Source organism: Argiope bruennichi, chromosome 8 (assembly GCF_947563725.1).
Source record: "Argiope bruennichi chromosome 8, qqArgBrue1.1, whole genome shotgun sequence".
NCBI classification, from domain to species: Eukaryota; Metazoa; Arthropoda; class Arachnida; order Araneae; family Araneidae; genus Argiope; species Argiope bruennichi.
The window spans coordinates 63836443-63853592 of NC_079158.1; the positions used below are offsets into that span (position 1 = coordinate 63836443).

The 17150-nt window shown below is 27.8% G+C and overlaps 1 protein-coding gene across 1 annotated transcript in view; it reads right to left on the minus strand.

Moving 5' to 3' along the window:
- The window catches only part of LOC129981094 (polycomb group protein Psc-like), a 62487-nt gene extending 47864 nt beyond the window's left edge, over nucleotides 1-14623 (minus strand). Inside the window, exon 1 of the mRNA XM_056091755.1 lies at nucleotides 14543-14623. The gene's annotated coding sequence lies outside the window, so the exon portion shown is untranslated. The remainder of the gene's footprint in view (nucleotides 1-14542) is intronic.
- Nucleotides 14624-17150: the final 2527 nt, after the last annotated feature.

The window sequence follows — 17150 nt, forward strand, 5'->3', positions numbered from 1 at the left end:
AGAACTAATAATGATCACAATTATATGCACTGTTTTTTCATACTTTTTTCTTATCAAATTATTATTTTTTTTTAATAAAACAAAAGTGTTAAGTGATTATTAATGGAAAGCAAATGGAGAAATATTTTCTACTAAAAAAGCAATACTTTCTTAATATGAATCAATACTTTCTTTTTGGTGGGAAAAAACTCCGACTTCTTTTTTCTTTCCTTTTTTCCGTACAAAAAGGGAAAATGTATAAATCCAGCAAAAAAAAGTTTACAATGATTCTTAAACTTTTTTTCTATATTCCTTTTCCACTTTTCTTTTGATCACATTGTTATTCTGTTTTAGCAAAATAAAGTAATAATTATGCTGCATGGTTAGTTAGTAATTGATATATATATATATATATATATATATATATATATATATATATATATATATATATATATATATATATATATATATATATATATATATATATATAAGCATAATTTTTTAAGCAGAATCGTTGCCGAAGTCAGAGAAGACACGTTCGAATTTTTAAACTTCGCTTTTATTCCATCCCGGTGGCATAATTTACGTACAAAAAGCGCGGATGGAACAGCGTCCGTTCACGAGCGATACAAGAGCAGAAGAAAGCGAAGAAGAGACAGAAATATTTATCCCCGGCCTCAAATACTATGAGATTCTGATTAGGATTTCTTTACAAGTGTCGATTTAGGTAAGGGAATTATAGAGATCTTTTAAAAAGAATTTACTTAGCTACACAATTTTTTATCCCTTCAATCGGAGAGTAGAAACAGCTGACCTAAGCATTTTTACAGAGCTTCTGTTAAATTACCTAAATAAAAAAGGTGGAATTGGATCAGTGAATATTTTATAATGAAGTTAATATGCACTAAATTAAGATAAAAATTAGGAAATAAATTACGTTTAAATTAGATTTATATATATATATATATATTCTAAGTTCGTAAAATCACTATAACGCAACGGATTTCAAAATCAACCTAACATGTAAAGCATATCTACATTTAGTAGCATTAACAGCTTAGTATACTTCATCAATTCCGGTTTCCTTTTTAGGCAAGCCACTTCATTTGATCAATATATTTATAAACATTCTGATAAAAATAAAGCGAGTTTTCTGTCAGCTGTAACTACGTATTTATTTTAGATGTAGCAAAAGAAAAAATAACAAATCTGCGGAAGAAAGTTTGACAATGTTGCAAGAAAATTCAAACATTGTATCATTTTTTTTTTTTTTTTTTTTCCCGTTGAATAAACAAAATTTTCGATAGACACCTCAATCAATACTTTTCAAAAATTTTATATTACATCTAAATTTCGATAAAATTGCAGATAAAATAGCTTATTTTAAACAAAATTTGCTGCAGGTAGATACTTTTAATCCCGTGATTGCCTACAGAAAAATGGGGAAATAATTTTAGCATCATTCTCAAAATACAGAAGGTGACAGATTAGGACATGCTTTCAGAAAAAGCCGCAAAGTTCAGGAAAGATAAATAACGTGGATTTCAATTTGGACTGAGTATAGAAATATGATAAATTCATTTAAGAAAATCATTTAAAATAATTTAAAATTCCAAAAAAATGTTTTAAAAAAAGTTATCAGTCTTAGAACGCAAAATTAAATTTATAACTTTCTTTTTTGGAAGTTTTATTCGCTTCACCGTCCATTTCGTTTTATGACAGTTTAAACAGCTTATTATCTAACATATAACTGTGCTGTAACATAATAAAAAGCTGCAAGCAATAAAATTTGCAACGAGAACTGCTAAATCCCTCTACGCAAAATTATGCTAATTAAATGCATTTTCCAGTATTCTCAGCAATATTTATTCTTTAAAGTAGAAGCAAAATAAAAATATAACATAATAATCTAACATAAACACGATTTCCTTTCTTTTAGTCAACTTATAATTCGTTAAATGTTTATTTTTTTTAACTAAATCAGAAAAGCTACGTATAAAATAATATACTTTTTTATTATATATCTAATTTGTGATGATTTGTTTAGTTTAGAATTAAGAAAAATTCATCATAAAATAAAAGATATATTGGAGTACAAGAAAATAAAAAATGTTTGTATTATTAATTTAAGAATTTTATCTGGTGGTTCCAGATTAAGATATTAAATCAAATCATTAATAGGCATAAAACACTGAAAAAAAATTTTAATTGCAAAATTTTAGAAAAATATTTGATTAAGATGTAGAATCTTTTTCAGATAAAATGATCCATTTTTTTTTAATTCTTTCCACACGCAGTCTAATAAAATTAAAAGTGACTCTGAGATCCAAAACAATCTTTTTAAAATCAACTTTATACTATGTATATTTATTTGACAAAAAAAAAAACCATAAAAAACCACATAAAAAATATAAAAAAATGAAGAAAATTTAATTTTGTATTAAATTAATTAACGAAAAGTAATCGTAAAAGTAAAGTACATCGTGTTTCTGAATATTTAATACTGTTCGTTGGCTTTCGACTGGAGTCTTCAATTGCGCCTGATGGTGATTTTAAGGCTTTTCATGACATGACAATCCGTGGCGTAGAGTTTGTTCAATTATATCTCTTTATTAAAAGACTCTTCCTATTTTAAACAAATAATCCAATATATAATTTTATTAAACATTTATCATATTATTCAGAAAGAATTGAAAAAAACTCTGGCAAAAGTGACAATTAAAAATATGAAGTATTGCTAAAGCATGAAATTCAAGATGCAACCCAATAAATAAATCATGCCCCCAATCTATTCATCACACTTTAATGTGAGTTTTAGACTGATACTGGAGACTACATAAATTTAATTCACAAACAATTTCATTAAAAAGAGAAAAATGAAGAAATGTCTGCAACTTGTAACTTTTAACTGAAAATCGAAAGAAAATCTTTCTTTATCTATTTAAGACATAAGTTTTAGGCAACACAATAAGCTAAAACCTAAACCAAAATTGATACATCAAACTGTCTAATTTGAATTCTCGACAGTTTGTGAAGATAAGAATGTTTAATATTCCCGAACGTTCTCGAACATCCCAAAACAAGAAAGAGGGAGGGGGGAGGATATCTCCCAATTCGCAGCAACCTGTTACCCGCTAATTTTAACACTTAGATAAGTACGCGTCAACCCTTCCAATTGCAAATCTTCAGACATTTCCACTTAAGTCCGTCAATACATTTAAATACAGCTATCTATATGCACACACGCATGTACGAACAGGTTAAACTGACAAACTCGACAACCGACTCCGCAAGGCAATAAAGCCGCCAACTATCACGCCTGTCACTCGAGGCTAGTGAAGCCATCCTTTCAGAATCTTTTTATCCGCTACACCAGTGGTTCCCGAATACGAAATTAGGGCAATTTGTCAAGAACAGTAGAACGTGGCGAGAATGCTGCAGTTGACACCCTGCCCCAAGGTTGGCGAAGCATCCTTGCCAACTGCCTTGACCTTGCTTTTAACGACAGAATTGCATCAGGATAAGATTGCGACGGCTTCTGTCGGTGGAAATCAAGCCTTTCCGTTTTTCTCTAAAGCATCCCTTCTTCAGAATGGTAACCTTCACAGTTATATGACCAGCCATTGAAGTAAAAGTGATATGTAAACCGATCGTGTTACGACCTCGGGAAGTTGCGGAATTACTCGGAGTGGATTTCGAAATTGAATCTTTTCTTCTAAAAGGAGTGATTAAGAAATTCTTGGGAATAGTATTAATTGCAGGCTTGTGAAAGAGTAAATAAGATGATGCGTCGGATATTCGATATATTTATTTTTAATTTTTATTTTAGATTTATTAGACTTGTTTTTAATTTTTTTTTTATTTATTTAATGGAATATTAAGACTGTGTGGAGTGTGAGTGTGGGTGTGGAATGAAGCCAAAAATGGATGTTAACTCAGCAAAATTATAAAATAAAATGTATTACTATTTATTTATTTTTTAATATTGACAACAATAGTTAATTCATGACAAATATAATCCCTATTTTCTATACCGATTTTGTTGTTGCATTCAAATTCTTTAGGGTTGAATAAATAAATTCCGAAATAAATAAACTAAAATAAACTCTTTTTCTTTATTTTCTAACAGCAATTCTTCATCATAATGGTAATTTCACAGTCCATAAACAAACGCAAAAAGTGAAATGGAAAAAGATTGCTATGGTTTCGAAATGTTTGGAGAGATATCGAAAACGAATATTTTCTATTAAAAAATGATTAATGTGCTCTTAAAAAAGTGCATTAATTAAAATACCATAAGTGATAAACTATAACATATGCATATATGATGATCGAGTATTGTAAGGAAATATAAAACAAACATTTCCTTTGAAGAATATATTGAAATTTTGTTGAATTTATAAGGATAAAAGCAAAAGTATATATTCATATGAATGTTTTTCTATTTAGAGTAATGCTGCAATTTTATAAGCGAGAATTTATAGACGTTACATTTGAAGTCTATTATCTAAACTCACTCTGACAGTAACAACTAAACTAGCCATACTAATCTACACGAGAATAATAGCTTCGTAATTAGGCTTGTTTAGGTAAGGGGGAAAAAAAAAACATTGCTACGGTTCTAAAAAAAGCTTCTCGTATTTCCCCCACAGAATCTCTTCAAGGTGGAAACCTTCACAGCTTATGACCAGATATTGAAGGGATTGTGTAGCGACCTCGAGGTTTTCCGGAATCACTCAAATGCATTTCGAAACAGGATTTTTTTCTAATAAAAAAAAAGTTAAGAAACTAATATCAGACTTGCAAATGAGAAAATAAGATGAGTTTAAAGGCAATTATTGTCTTAAAGCGAAATTATAATGCGAGGTTCAGATTTCATGTAGTGAAATTAAAAACAAATATTAATTCAAGAGAGTCACAGACTGACTTTTTTAGTTTGGATTGCAAGCAGCATTAAATAATTGATAGAAAATGACGAATGCAGAATTTTTATTCAAATTTATGTTTGAGAAACTTAACTAAGAGATGAAATTTTATTGTTTAGAACTAAATTTTACATTGCATAAATGCTAAATTAAAGTTAAACGAATTTTTGAATGTACACAATATACGAAGTTTCAAAACTTTTAAATACAAAATTCAATACAGTACAGTACATACTCATTTTAAACGTAATAAAAAGAAAAGAAAAGAAATTAGGACAGGAATTATTGGGCAATGAACTAAAAAAAAGTCAATTTGGAATTTTGTTAAATTTGGAAAATTCAAAATTTCTTAATAGATTCTAAATTTTAAAAAATTAATTAATAATAAAACGACACTAAAACTGGTTCTTTATTAAATAGCAGGTTGTATTTTAATCGGATTAATAAATTGATAAATACCTAACAATTTCTAAAACTTGATTAAATATATCTAATGTTGCAATATAATGAAATAAGTAATATTTTAGTAAATAATGAAAAAATATTTTAACTACACGCATTTGAGAGCCCTATATTGGGTGAACTCATGCTCAAATATAAATAAATATATTGTATGTCAAAGTACAATGTCTGAGTACATTGGGCGCATATCAGAAAGCTTCGACGAGATTATATATGATGGAGTTCTTAGGTTCTTGATCCGCAACATCCAATAATAATAAATTTTACTTAGATACCAAATAAAGTAATTTTAACTGAAAAGTGAATTTTCCCTGATGGCCAATCAATTTAAAGGGAAAGAAGAGAAAGAAAAGAATCTAAAAGAGAAACAAATTATTAACAGCACTTTGTCGACAAAGATTCTATTTACATAATTATAGTTAATAAGAAAGCTTTGAGTATTCATTAAAAATAATCGGATTCAAAATTCTTTTTATTTCTTTATTTTAGCACAATCGCGCCATATAGTTTTAAACATCATACGGAAACCATTATAATAATAAATTTGGCAGAAGTTATCTAAATAAATGTTGGAATTTCTTCTATTTCGTTCTTACATTTTACAACTTCTGCAGAAATAATAACAAATTAAATAAGTAAAATAAAGGAGTTTTATTTTTTTACTTGGATTAAATCGAATGAAAAATATTTCGGACTCAAATAGAACCCAAAAGAAAGCACAAGGCTTTAAGATCAACGGAATCATAAAATTTCTAGCATGTTTGTTGTTAGCTGAATTCATCAAATGGATAGTAACAACGATATGAATGATTAATGAAATGTAAGCATAATAAAAACGAAGAAACTTAAGGGGTGAAAATTTCGATTTTCTTCTGTAATGCAAAATTTATAAAACGTTTATATATATATATGGTGCACAATCTCACATGCTATCCTTATTAAGATAAGCATTTTTTCCAAATTTTATAATAATACCAATTTCATTTATGCACTTAATTTATAAAAAGATTAATAAAAGGTATTATTAAAAGGTAGAAACAAAAGATGAATATGTTACGATAATATACCATTCCTTCATATAAGGTTCAGAATCTTGCATGTTATCATGATAAAAACAAATATTTTCCCACTAGTTCCATAATAATACTAATTTCTAATATGTAATTAATAAATTATATCAAAAATATAATCAAAATGTGGGAACTTTAAGAACAAAAAAACTAATTACCCTAGTAATATTGACGCAGCATAGTCAACATCATAGCTCTTGCGTCATAAAACCTCAATCAATCAATACCCTAGTAATATATCATGCTTTCAGATTAAAAGTTTCGTTTACGAGGCGATCTACGATCAAATATCCATGGTGATAATATTTTCTCCCAAGCTTCACAATAATATTAATTTCTAATATGCAGTCAATACATTATATGAAAATATATAACTCAAATGAGGAAACTTTAAGAATAAAAAAACTAATTACCCTAGCTATATATCATATCTTCACATTAAAAGTTTCATTTAAGAGGTGATCTACTATCCAATATTCATGATGATAAAGGCAAATATTTTCTCCCAAGCTTCACAATAAAACCAAATATTCATGATGACAAAGACAAATATTTTCTCCCAAGTTTCACAATAAAACCAATTTCTTGCCCAAACACGGCATTGAATATTCGACAGCAGAGGCACGCCGAGCGCTTGGCGGTGTGTCAAGGAGAGTTCCGGGAATCGCGTAGTCTAATTTTAGGGCGGACAGAAACATCCCCGTGAATTTGAAAAGACCCGTAGACGCCAGACGAAAGAGAGGGGTTCATGCGGGGACCGTCGAGGATGAGGACGCGGAACCTTGCACCCGGTCGGTGGATCTGCTGAGAACAGGTCGAAAAAAATTGGCTTTCCACTCGACTTGCTGCCTCACAACGCAAGATCATTAAACCGTGTAAAGAGCTAACAAATCATGAAAGAGAATAATGTGACATTCGATTTGAAGAATGGTGTAAAACAAAAGCTGTCACTTAACTCTTGCGTTGAAATTCTTTTCAAAGAGGAAAGTGGCACTCTGCTTTGTAGTTTTAATGAGAAACTCGCAGCTAATGTAGTGGGGGGGGGGATTTTTAACAGAGGAAGCGCTAAGGTTTTTCTTAATTATACAGTAAAACAATAGTGTTTTTTAAAACCTAGGTGAGGTTTTTTTTCTTCTTTTTTTTGGTAAATTGTAATTTTTTAAAACACATAGTAAACTCGTTTCACAAAATAATTTCAATAATCACAAAATAATTATTAAATTTTAATTTTAATAATTCTCGTTTTACAAAATAATTTCAATAATCACAAAATAATTATTAAATTTTAATTTTAATAATTCTCGTTTTACAAAATAATTAATACGAATAATTGCAGGCCGTTTCGAAGAATACCAAATTTATGCGATGCGGAGCAGAAAAAAAAAAAAAAAAAAAAGAAAGAAAGAAAAACTTTTCTTTGCAGAAAACAAAAAGAGAAAGAGAGATAGGGGAACAAATAATTGAAACTAAGACTAGGAACCAACAAACATAGAAACTCTTGAATATATATATATAATGATATCTCTTACATCATTACATATAATTTAAGATTTAATTAATTTCCTGCTTTTTATCTTAATTTAACCCATATCAAGTTCATTCAAAAATGTTCTCTTATTTCCTTATCCAATTTCCACCTTTTTTATTTAATTAACGCTCTGAGTGAAGAGATAAAAATCCTTAATTTTTACCACATTCTTTTAAAGATATCTTAATTCCCCTGTCCTAAATCTACATGTGTCAAAGAAATCATTAACAAAATTTCATTGTAAAAACCAATGAAGGGAATGTTTCGGTATCTTTTGCTCTTCTGCCCTTGTATCGCGATGTAAACGGACGTCAGTTTCATCATCGCTTCTTATACAAATTATGCATCTCGGGATGGAATAAATCGAAGTTTAAAAATTCAAAAGCGTCCTCTCTTCTCGACCACGCATCTGCAAAAATAACTTTACATATATGTGCATCTTCGCACAGTTTGCAAAAATATGTGGGCTTAAATTATTCATCAAACCACAAATAATGAATATTATTTTGTAAAATTATATTTAATAGTAATTTTTTTCACGTAAGTTCTCTTTTGGGCCCATAAATACCATTTTCTGAAAGAACACGCGCAGTTAGTGTCTCAAAAAATCCAAAGCACCCAATGAAATTTGTCTCTACAGATTCAGTTTCTAAAAAAGTGGATGGTAATGTTTAAAAATTTGGAATCATTTTAATGACTTCAAATTTTTTCAATGAAATTTGGCTTTAAGCATTTCCATGAAAAAAAATTTCAATTTTATTGCAGAAGAATGGACAACTTCAGTACTTTATTTCGTAGTTTTTTTAATGGTGTCATTCAGAGATCCCTGAAATTATAAAAGCTAATATCTTCAATCCGGATACCAAACAGATGAGTTAAGGTATTTCGCCTTATTTGTTTGCAAAGATGCCAGATCATAACTACTAAAAATGTTTCAGCTGTTTTTAGAGAACACGATGCTCTCTTTGGTTATCTGCTCGATAAATACGATAAGGAAGACACAGCTGATCTTTCGTCATTTATTACACAGCTGTCGAAACACAAATCGGAACAGAACCGTTACCTCTACGAGCGAAACTTTCAAATTCGAACGGAATATAGGTAACAAAATCGAGGACAAATTAAACACATGTTTATGCATACGTCAATGTATCACGGATATCATGTTTCGAAGATTATCAATGACATCATTCATGCCAGCTGGCATACTTTTCTAATATACTAGAAAAGATAATTTTTGTTTTGATTTTTAAAAATGATTTTCATAAAACGTCGATTTTTTTTATAAAAAGTATAGTGTTTAAAGCGAACTATTTTGATACAAAGCGTGAAAATATTTAACTTTCACAACTTTACAGGAATATATATTTTTTAAATTCAATTTTTACTTTAAAGCATATGAAATCACAAATCATGGTCCCCAATATTCATCGTAAAAATTCACGGCATTTAATTCATGCAATTTCTCCGAAACGTGTGCATTTAAAAAATTAGAAGAAACACTGCATTAAACTTTATTGAATAATTATTTCCAATGGTATTTTTTTTAACAATTAGTGCTCCAATTTATTATTTAGCTTCCAATTTTGGAATCACGAAATCTATTGGACATAGTTCAATATTTAATGGGGAAAAAATGAAAAAGAAGCTTCAGATCGGAAAGAAATCATTATTTTTACTTCAAATTCAAGAACTATACATTTGATAAACTGAAATACATTGATCGCTAAAAGAACCCCAATAATCACGGTGGTGCAAAATTAAAATTAAACATTTTAAAAGCCTTTATTTTTTTACAGCTGCATAGAGTAAAATCTTTTACAAATGTGTTAATGCTTTTTTTCCCAGTACATTCTAAACCTTTGTGTTTTTAACTTTTACTTGTATTTTTTGCGATCAATAAGTAATTCCGTCGCTTTTGGCAATCAAGACATTTTAATTCTCTCTCTAAGCTGGAAGTAATTAAAGTTATTTTTTTTTATATAGCCCGAAAAAAAAAGATATCTTTTTTTCACCAAATTGGAAGTAAAATTAGAGTGGAAAAACGTGTTCGAAAGGTTTTTTTATCTAAATAAAAAATCAAGTATCGCATAATTTGTTCTTTAAACATAATTTCTTATAAATGCATTTTTTTCGTTTCGTTACGTAAAAAAATAAAAGTGCTAATAAAACGTCAAAATATAGTTAAATTGGGGTTTCATAAGCTATCAATTTCAAGTTTTCGAAACATTTTTCAGATCCTCGCATTCGCACTTCAAGAATTGTAAATAAAAATACTTCAGAGAAATTTCTTCAACTTAAACAGTTTCCTAAATATATATAAAATTATGTTTAAGGTTTTAATCTAAAAAAGTTACAGAATTGAATAAAAATATTTGAATTTTCTGTTAGTTATTATCAATTAGTTCTTCATTTTCTTATTTGTTTTCTAACTAATAGCAAATTTTTACCAATTAAAAACAAATTGCCAAAAAAAAAATCGAGAATGGAATATATGCATATATATGATGTAATTTAAGTGATGGTGCAAATATGAATTTTTCTACATAAATACAAATTTTTACAGGAATGTATCGTTTTCATAATAAAACAAAATATTTTTATCGAATGGAAACTATAAAATTATAATTAATTAAATTTTAATTATATTTATCATTTAATTTTATAAATCACATTTGCAGGTGACGGAAAATTCAAACATGGGAATTTTTACAGCTTATAGAATAGTAAATTAATGCGGCTTAAATATTTGAAAGAAATTTTCATAATAAGTAGATTTTTTTAATTATTGTCAGTAACGATAAATACAATCTAGGAAGTAATACAATAGTTATTGAAAATTTAACTAATTGTCAAATCAATTCCGTACAAATATCATTTTCAAAGAAGCGAGCCTAAAAAAATCTTGAGGCAGTCATTCATAAATAAATCTTACAATAGTGACATGGAATTTTTCTATGTTGTAACACGGAGAAATATAAAAAGAGAACCATTTGTTTCCTTGTAATACTGCAACGTGTAATATATTCAAATAACGAGGTGATTTTAACTTTATGGAACCCGCCAATCGAATTTGGTGGAACGAAAGTTAAAATTGTAACTATTAAAAATTAGGATTAAATCCAGCTGAGTCCTATTAACATTATGTTAAATAAAAGCATTAAAAATTGTATAAAAAGTTCGAAATAGCTGAGTTTCATTGTATTAACTATATAATTATGTTCATATATATCTTATTATTATGTACTTTCTTAATATATATTAATAAAATTAATATATATATTTTCTTGATTCTATTAATGTGTATAATAATGTGCAAAAAAATGTTTTAAAATTGAACATTATTTTAATGCATGAATACATACATATGTACTGAAATTTTGAATCTAATAAGTAAATGATTCAGATCTTTACATTCATCTATTATAAATAAAATGTTACGTTGAATAACTCATTAAAAATATGGAAAGATTTAAGATTCTCTTGAATCCTATACTTAATTCAAGGTGCGACAGTCATTATGATTTAAAAATGACGCAATAGTAACGAAACGAATTTTCCTTAAATGTATTAAGCAAATCCACTTCCTTTTTTTTTTAATGTATGCTTTCCTAAGAATAAAAAAAATAAATTAATACCCCCCCCCCCCAAAAAAAAAAAAAAATCCGGTCCTTTTCTTGAAGAAAAAGTTTCTGACAATCTTAAGTTAGGAAATAATTTTAAAAAAATGGGGACGCAACTAGATAAAAAATAACTTTATAGAGAAATTTCAAATAGAGTTAAATAAAAGTCATTGATGTTTACTTAATTAATTAAAGTCATTGATGTTTACTTAATTAATTAAAGTCATTGATGATTAATTAATTAAATTTATTCTGAAAATCTAATCGCGGTCGTTATAGATATAGATAAAAAAATGCCTATCTAAGCTTTATTAAGATTTAAAATAAAAGAAAGCGAAGTGCCATTAATTTTTAATGGGGAAAGCTTATATTAGAATAATCTTACTAACCTATTCGTCAAACCTCAGCATAACCAAAATAAAATGGGGAGGGGGGGGGTTGAAAGATGAAACAGCTTAATCTGCAAAAGTACTTATCGCAATTTTTTAAAAATTATTTGTGCGTCTTTGAGATAGAGAAACATTTTTACTGAACGAGAATTGCGCGTAAAGTTTCAGAAGTATTCTTTCATAAATGTCTATCTACCTCATTTAACCACCTTTCATCCTTTGCCCCCATTGTTTAAGCATAAGTAAATAGATACAATGCCATCATAAATTGTTTGGTTTAAAATGTAAAATGATAGAACGAAGTTCATTCAGAAGACCATAAAAGAGTGTTGTTACGAACATAAAAAAGTGCTTACAAAAAAAAAAGTAATACTTACCGTATATTTCATCAATCATGAATTCTAAATCTATGCTGGAAAAGTTATAAAAATCTAATTCATTATTCACCAGATTTCATTTTATTTATTATCTTTTAATAAATAACTCTTTTTTCTATAAATTCGTGTCTTTTCAAAATCTAAACTTTTATGTAAGTTGAACTTATGTAAGTTCAAAATTTTCTTTGATTCACATGCGTAGAAAACAAAGATAAGTTATATAAGTTCATAACCAATTAATGCATTGAATTCCAACCTTCTTTTCTGAGGAACAGCAATCTATCAATATCGATTATCAATTATCTATCAATATCAATTTTATTCTTCCAACCAACTTAAATAAATAATTCAGTATATCTAACAGAAAATCGCAACTGAAAATCAGACCACTGTTCGACAGTATAATTGTCGAAAAATTTAGTTATTAGAAATCCATTAAGTGCTTTGTTAGGTTGGTTCCATTGCCTTATTTGTAACTTTATATTCATGCGTAAATCAAATGTAACAAGATTATAAATAAATAGTGAATACGTGTTGTCCGTATCCAGTTCGATATCTCACTAAATACGCGAAAATCAAATCCCTAGAAATTGATTCTCAAATATGTAACAAGATATTCCCTTACTTTCGTACCTACAAACTCCTTCTAAACATTTGTGAGGTCTATGGAGCTAATAAAGATTTATATTTCCAGTACTCTGTGAAAGTTTAAAAAAAATTGTGACATTGAATCTGCTCATTAACAATTAATTTAAATCTTAATAGCAGATTTTTTTTAATGCAGAAATCCTTTAGAAAACTATCAAAAAGCCATAATATATTTAAAGACTTTTAACATCAACAACTCTATTAAATGGATTCAAAAAATGTTGTTGCTAACTGTCAAACCACTTACTAAATCAAAATATTAAAAAGAAAAGAATTTTTAAATTATATAGTTATACATTTTATTATATAAATAAATTATAATATTTTATATTAATTAATCAGAAATAATTTTCTGTCACATAATTTCTTAATATCCAACAAAAAATTTTATTCCTATGAAATAACGAAAAATTTCTATGTTGGAAGTAAAAATTAGAACTGGATTTTATATATTAAATTTTTCGTAAAAATTCATTTTACAAACGTACCAGTTCATCGCAGCAATGCAAAAATTCTGAAACGAAACTAGATGATAAGCCTAAATAATTTAACATTTTATATTTAAAATAAAAGCTGAAGTTGGTCATAAAGATCAAATAGCAAAATGAAAAATAAAAAGTTAATTAAAAATTAAAATCAATTATTAAAAGAATTCATTTATTTACTAATTAAATTGATTATTTAAGTAATTAACTATTTCTTTAAAAAGTAATTAAACTAACCTTTAAAATTGCCTCTGTGAAAAAGTACATCTGATCACACATGCGCGAAGACAGCTTCTTCAGCATCTGCGCATTCCGACAGTTTGCGACTTTTCCGAACTTCCGAAATCAAGTTCATAATTTTAAAAATTACAAACATATATCAAAAGTAAAATTACGAATATATAGATTAAAGTATACTTAAACTGTCTATAATAATCAATTATCTCTATATAACAATTTTATATTTAAAAATTTAATTAGAAAATAGGTCTTCCATCATCCGTTAGGAAACTGAGCTCGGAAAACTTTTAAGTGTTTATTTCTAAATATCAAAATAAATATAACAACTGGTTGTATAGTTTGTGCATTATCAAGTTAGTTAAACAAAAGATGTAAAAATATTCTAGTTCAAACAGATTATAATTATCTTTAATACTTTTTGAGATAATAACTTAGAAATTTAAATTTCGGAACTAAAGAGCGGATCGGAATACCATAGCGATCTCGCGGTTACGGGTAGTTAACGAAATGACATTTATAACATATCAATCACGCAAAATTTAATAAGAGCACAACAATATTTCATATGAGAATACAACAGAATTTAGATAATCCTTCGCGAAAGAAGGAATATTCAAGAGAAAAAAAATATCGGTTTATTTTAACGGATATCGTCAGGCGACCTCGGCTAGAGAAGACCGCCATGTTGAATTTCATCTCTCATTTCCATCTGCAGTGGTAGCATGCAAAAAACATTCATTTAAGGCATTTAATCTCCTTTCTTCCATAATCGAAGGTTACAATAAGTTGCTTAAGGGTTCAAGGAACGTTACATACCTGGTTTCCAGGTGCAGTAAAGTCGATTAGATGTGGAATTTGTAGAAATTCAGGCAACAGAAGCTTGTTTGTTGATGATCTTCGGCGCCTTCGTTGAGAGTAGGTTGAGGCGTCTGCATGGCAACTTCGCGCTTATTGGATACACTTTGTCACGTGATCAAGTACCCGGATTGCTTTTGTCTGGGCCGCGCCAGCAAATGGTGGAAGTCTTTCTATGCGAAGCTCTAAAAGTGAACAATTCACTACACGTATTTATAAATGTAATGCGAAAAACTATCTGAGAGACATTTCATTTCACAATATTCATAATTTTAAATAGCTGAATGCTTTTTCACATTAGAAAATATTGCTATTTTAATAATCTAAGCTTGTTATTAATTCTAAAAACGCCTACGATATATGAAAGATTTGTAAGAATAGTCTTTTACGAACTCTAAAAGAAGTTCGATATTCTTTTACGATGATAAGAACTGCTTATTTTAGTTTTAAATAAATAGAATGGGTAATTTACTTGCAGTACATTTCATGATTTCAAAACGGAAATATACAAAAAAAAACATCGTAAAGGAAAGGGAGATATATCGTAATTTGATACGTGAAAGGGTGTATTAACGCAAACAATCGCTGGCTCAATTTAACGTAAGAATTTCTTCATTTGACTGTTGATCGTCTTTTTAAGGAATGAAGATCGCTCTTAAATTTATTTTTAATAGCTTTTAATATTTGATCTCTTAAATGTTTAAAAATTTATTCGCATTTTCTAATCTGTAATAAATTTGATGCTGGTTAAATATTATTTCTTATTTTAAAAAAACAGTCTGTAAATAATAAGGAAAAATTTCGTCTGAGTCTTTTTTTTCTTTTTATAAAGATATAATTAAAACCACTATTATCCATTTTATAAGAAATATTGTATTATTAATCATTGAATTATCGATTTTAGAACACAAGAAGAAAACACCTTTGAAATTTTAAAGTTTACATTTGTTTATATGTTCTCATTATGTTTTCCATTGCGCAGTTCGTTAATTTTATTTCTTAAGTAGCTGATAGCATAGAAAATAGGACAAAACCTAAATTAATAACACAGCACTAATTGGTTTTTTTCCTCGTTTGTTTTTCCGCTACTCTTAAAGAATAACTTTTTCCTGATTATACGAAATTTTTACAAAAGCTAATTAAATTTTTAATCTGTTATTTTCAGCTTTTATACCTTTCCTTTCTTTTTCATATTTTTTAAGTTATAATTTTGATGATTAAAATGATGAACACATTTTCAATAATCCATATTTAATCTTGCGATATCTTTTGATGATATCCTAAACATATGCAAAATAAATAAATAAAATTTCATTTTTGCTAATTAACTGAGGAATAACTGATATGCCTTGTATTTTTAATTTAACAGTAATAAATATTTTGATTGATGTATTACATTTTTTTTAGTTTTATGATTTATATTTTATTAAATAAATTTCCATTTAAAAATCATCTACAATTTTGAAATATCGAAATTTTATTGGAAACATAAGAAAAGAGATAAATTATTTCCTTACTGTTTGTCTATCGCATATTTTCGAAGGGTTAGATGCATTTCATGTACAACTGAAGAAGTCTTCAAATCATCACACGGAAGAAAAGCAACTCAGAAACAATGATAAAAGTTAACATTAATTAATTTTTTTTTTTTAAAGAAAAGACTGCGATTTTATTTAAACTTTGTATATGAACAACAATACATTTTAAATTGAATTTCGCATCTACTAATTCAGAATGAATTTTTCATAAGAATCAAACTTTTTTAAAAAACAGATTCATGAAATGCAGTCGTTGCTCTTTGTTTTCTCTGATTTATCATATTCTGTATTTTGGTACCGATCGAGTGATTCATATTCGGATTTTTTTCATTTTTGAATGAATTGCTGATTTAAAAACGGACATATGAATAACGAATGCAACGTGAGATCAGAGACGCTCATTTTTCTTTGCCATTGAAACTGTTGTATTAGTTTTATGCTATATTTAATTATTTATTCATAAATTAATTTAATTTATGGATAACTGTATTATATACTGTATGAACTTTTTCTTTAAAATACCAGTAAATTTAATTTCCCCATTAAAATTATATTGACATTACATATTCATTATACGAACATGCGGATTAATAAGAGCCGAAGTAATTTCTTTTTCCATCTCAGCAATTTAATATTTCATTTTCGCTCAGTTCAATTCTAATCTTTTTCAGTGCTTTTATTTGAATACAAACAGCTGAGAGAATAGTAAAACAAATTCCTCTTGAAACATTTATTTCGTGAATTCTATGAATCTTCGCTGTTTAAAGTTACCTTTATATATTACCTTCTGAAATGCAAACTACTAGTGATGCCCATATTTTTCATTTATGTTCCCGACATTTCAAATCAGATTCGTTCTGCTTTTATTTCAGTATTAAGAATAATAAATAAATGTGAATAAAGGTAGTTTCTCAGGCTCGTCTCTGTTCAGTTTTTCTGCCAGTAAATTTAAAATATGGGGACCGGTGTAGTAAAACATGATAATAAATAATACATTTTCCTACGCATATTAAGCTTTCACCAGAGGCACT